This window comes from Eriocheir sinensis, chromosome 15 (genome assembly GCF_024679095.1).
Source record: "Eriocheir sinensis breed Jianghai 21 chromosome 15, ASM2467909v1, whole genome shotgun sequence".
Lineage (NCBI taxonomy): Eukaryota > Metazoa > Arthropoda > Malacostraca > Decapoda > Varunidae > Eriocheir > Eriocheir sinensis.
This window is the reverse complement of record NC_066523.1, coordinates 3,192,034-3,197,033: the sequence shown is the minus strand read 5'-3', so window position 1 is coordinate 3,197,033 and position 5,000 is coordinate 3,192,034.

Below are 5,000 nucleotides of genomic sequence, written 5' to 3'. Positions count from 1 at the left end.
GAGAGAGAGAGAGAGAGAGAGAGAGAGAGAGAGAGAGAGAGAGAGAACAGAAAGAGAGAGAGAAAACAGAAAGAGGCAGAGAAACAGAGAGAAACCGAGAACGAGCGAGCGAGAGACAGAAAGAAAGAGAGAGATAGAGAGAGAGGGAGAGAGAGAGAGAGGGCTGCCGTGCATGTAAGCGAGATAAAAACAAGTGTGAATCAAGCGGCGAGTCAATTAAAGTCGCAAGCTAATGAACGCCGCCGATTGAAGGAAACATGTACTAAATATTTTAAAAGCGCCACCCAGACACACCGACCCCTGCATGATGATGACGACGATGAGGATGGTGATGATGATGATGATGAGGAGGAGGAGGAGGATGGTGACCCCGCCTAAAGATGAAGAGAAGATGAGAGGAGAGGAGAAGTGAGGAATAGGAATGAAGGAAGAGATCTGAGATGAGAAGAGAAAAGGAGGAAGGTAAGGAGAGGAGAGTGATGAGGAAGAGGGAATGGAGGAGGAGGATGGTGACCCCGCCTAAGGATGAAGAGTAGATGGGAGGAGAGGAGAGATGAAGGGGAATGAAGGTAGAGAAGAGATTAGAGATGAGAGAAGGGGAAAGAAGAAAGGTAAGGAAAGGAGAGTGATGATGATGGTGATGATAATAATAATGATAATAATGATACTAACAATAATAACTGAAAAAAGGAATAAACGGGAGAGAGAGAGAGGACGAAAAATGAAATGTAAGTGGAATGGAGGAAGAGGAAGCGTGAAAATTGAAAAAGATTAAAGAGGAGACACAGAAAGAGGACACTACAGAGATGAATAGAGGAGAGGAGGGAGAAAACATGAAAAGGAAGACCGCAGAAAAGAAAAGAGAGGAATGTGAACAGAAAACAAAAGTAAAATAAAACTGGAGTAAAAAAATTAAGGAGAAAAAAAACAGAGGACGAAAGAAAGGTAATACGATAAAAGAAAAGAGAAGCGAAGAGAAGAGAGAAGAAGAGAAGATGAGACAGGAGACAAAAGAGAAAAAATGCATTGTGAGAAGAGAGGAACGAAGAAAGGTGATATGATAAGAGAGACGAGAAGAAAAGAAAAAGAAAAGAGAATAGAAGAGAGGAGAAGAGAGGACTGGTGCCGTAGGAGAGACGATAAAAAAAGGATGGAAGGTAGTTTATCTTTCTCGCCAAGATTTAGTACCATTGCCACGAGAGGAAGAATAATAGATAAAAAAAGAGGGAGAAGAGTGATGATGATGGTGATGAGGATGGGGATGATGATGGTGATGATGATAAAAATGAGAATAGTGATAAAAATACGAAGAAAAAGAAATTAAAACGAAAAATAAACAAATGGAGTGAGAAGAAGATGAATATAGAAGGAAAGGAAAATGAAATGAGGAAAAGTAGAAGATAGAAAAAGCACGAGATGAAGGAGACGAAAAAAAAGAAGGGAACAAAAAATAAAAGAAAATAATTAGACTTAGAAAAGGAAGATATGCAACCATGATCACAACCTCCTCCTCCTCCTCCTATTCCTTCTCCTCCTCCTCCTCAACCCCCCCCTCTCCCCCCAAACAACACTTCAGGTCAATGCTTATGCTCCTTCCTTCTTTCCTTCCTTCCTTCTTTCTTTTCTTTCCTCTTACCTTCCTTCTTACCTATCCATTTACCTGTGCATGCCTGTCTGCTCCTAATGTGTGTGTGTGTGTGTGTGTGTGTGTGTGTGTGTGTGTGTGTGTGTGTGATTTAACATTTTACTCACGCGACACAAACATCCATTGCCTCTATCTCATGGGACGTGTACGTGTGTGTATGTGTGTGTCTGTGTATGTGTGTGTGTGTGTGTGTGTGTGTGTGTGTGTGTGTGTAGACAATATCAAAGCAAAACACCCTAACGATCCCTTACACGACCACCCACACCAAAGAAGGAGGAGGAGGCGGAGGCGGAGGAGGAGGAGGAGGAGGAGGAAGAGGAGGAGGAGGAGAAGGAGGAAAGAAGGAGACACATGAGTAGGAGAATGAGGTGGTGGTAGTGGTGGTGGTGGAGGTGATGGTGGTAGTTGAGGAGGAGGTAGTGGAAGTGGAGATGATGGAGAGTGAGGTGGAGGAAGGGTGAGGGAGGGAGAAAAATGTGTGTGTGTGATGGAGGAGAAGGAAGAGGAGAAGAAGAAGGAAAGGAAGCAGAGGAAGAGGAGAAGAAGGATATGGCGGTGAAGGAGGTGAGGGAGGAAAGAAAAAGAAGAAGGAGGAGGAGGAGGAGAAGGAGGAGGAGGAGGAGGAGGAGGTTATAGCAAGGAAGGAGGAGAGAGAAAGGAAGGTAACGGGGTAGGAAGAAGGAAAGGAAGGGAGAAGAATGGGAGAAAAACAGGAGATAAGAAACAGAAGGAGAGGGAGATGAAGGAGAAGGGGGAGAAAGGGATAACGAAAAACATAAGAAGATGGTGATGGAGGGAGAGAAAGAAAGAAGGAAAGAAAGGAAACAGAAAATCAGAAAGAACAGGAAGAAAAGGTGACGGAAAGTGGAGGAGAATAAGATTAAGGAGGCGGAGGCGGAGGGCGAAGGAGGAGGAGGCGGAGGAGGGAAGGAGGGAAAGGAGAATGCTGCGGCTTAGTTAAAGGATGCAAATGTTTCGAAGGTGACCCGGCCTTTACTTATATGGCGCTGTTGTCATTATGCAGGGGGGGAGAGTAAGGAGGGAGGAGGGGGAGGAGGGGGGGTAATGTGCTCCGGTTGTGGTTTCTGCGCGGCCTGGAGGAGGAGGAGGAGGAGGAAGAGGAGAGGATGGTAAGGAGGAAGGAAGCTGTTTGTTTAGTCTCGATGTGAAATGAGGAGTGCTAGTCTAAGAAGAGGAGAAGGAAGAGGAAGAAGAGGAGGAGGAGGAGGAGGAGGAGGAGGAGGAGGAGGAGGAAGTGGTGGTGGTCAAGGAGGAGGAGGAGAAGGAGGAATATAATGAAGGAGACGAAGAAGAAAAAGATGAAGAGGAAGAGGTGGAAAGGGGAGAGGAAAAGAAGGAGGAGGAGGAGGAGGAGCAGGAGAAGGAATTTAATGAAAGAGATGAGAAAAAAAAGAGATGACTAGAAAATGGTGGAGAAGAAGGAGGAGGAGGAAGAGGGGGAGGAGGAAGATAATGAGGGAGATGAATAAGAAAAAGGAGATGACTAGGAAGAATTAGAGAAGAAGGAGGAAAAGGAAGAAGAGGAGAAGGAGTAGGCAAGAGAAAAATATGAAGAAAATAAAAAAACACACAAGAAGAAAAGAAAGTAAAAAAAGTATAAATGAAACAAGGAAGTAGAAAAAAAGGCGTGAAAGGGGAAGAAGGAACAAGCAGGGAAGGAAAAGACCAAAAAAAACATAAAAGTTGAGGTAATGAAGGAGAGAGAGAGAGAGAGAGAGAGAGAGAGAGAGAGAGAGAGAGAGAGAGAGAGAGAGAGAGAGAGAGAGAGAGAGAGAGAGAGAGAGAGAGAGAGAGAGAGAGAGAGAGAAGAAAAAATTAAACGTGTCCAGCCAAGATAAGCAGAAGGAATAAATGTGAAAGGAGGAGGAAGAGGAGGAGAAATCGAGTTAAAATTTGAGGGGAAACGAAAGGAAATGAAAATAAAGTGAAAATCAGGTGAAATCATGTTAATTATTTTTTTTCTGCGGAGGAAGAGAAAAAAAAGTAATGGAAGGAAAATGTTGAAGAAGCAAAACACACACACACACACACACACACACACACACACACACACACACACGCTAAACCACAACAACATCCCGACAGTTCACGACACCACCACCACCATCACCACCATCACCTCCACCACCACCATCACCTCCACCACCACAAACAATACTAATACCACAGTTTTTCTTTCTCTCTCTCTCTTCCTCTCACCACATCTCCACCTCCTACCACCACCACCACCACCACCACCATCATCACCACCACCATCATCATTAATCAGAATCACCATCTCACGCGTCTTCTTTACAATGAGTCCTTTTAATCTTTCCTCCCCCTTTTTCTCCCCTTTCATCCCTCCTTTCCTCCCCTCTCGATCTTTTTATTCTCCTCCTTTTCCTCCTCCGCGTCTCTCTATTTCCGACTTTTTACCTTTACCTTGCTCTCTTTTCTGACCTAGTTTCTCTCTCTCTCTCTCTCTCTCTCTCTCTCTATATATCTTCCTTACCGACTAAAATGTCAACACAATGATAAATTTTAAGAAAAGAAAGAGGAAAGGATGACATAGTGAATACTGGATAAAGATAGTAAAGAACATAGGGAACGAAGGGACGTAAGGAGGTATTAGAAGAAGAATAAGCATAGGGGAAAGGGCTAAGGAGTTGAGGAGGAAGGAGACTGACGGGACAAAGAAGGAAAACGAAAGAGAAGGGAGCGAGAGGGAGCCATAGAATTAACAACGACAAAATTACTTAATGATAATGAACGAGAGAGATTTCGCAAGGGAAGGGAAGCAAGAGATGGGAGATAGGAAGGACGGAGAAGTGTCGGGGGGAAGGGGAAGGCAGGAAGAAGAAGAGGGAAGGAGTACAGGAATGCGGAAAGAGCAGTGAAAGAAGGGCCAGGGAAGGAGAGAAAGGAGAAGAGGTCAAAATTTAATGAGAAAGGGCAAAAAAAAGTATAAAGAAGTTAGGGAAGGTTGAGGAGGAAGAGGAATAGGAGATGGAAGATGAGAAAGAAGAAAGAGGAGAAGACAGAGGAAGAAGAAAAAGATACAGCTGAAAAGAAGGATGATACATAGAACGAAAATGAGATGAAAATAAAATGCGTAGGAAGAGTACAAAGGAAAGAAAATAGCAAAAAATAAACTGGGAGAAAGACCGAAGAATTGGAGGATGGGGGATGACCGAGGAGGAGGAGGAAGAGGAAGAAGAAGAAGAAGAAGAGGAGGTCATAAGTAACCCTCCCCAGCCTGGTTTAGGAGACAAGAACCAAGTTTCTCCGCGGTTTGTTGGTCTATCGGCGAGGCTTCGAGTATTTATTGTCCATTGGTGGGCTTTCAAACGCT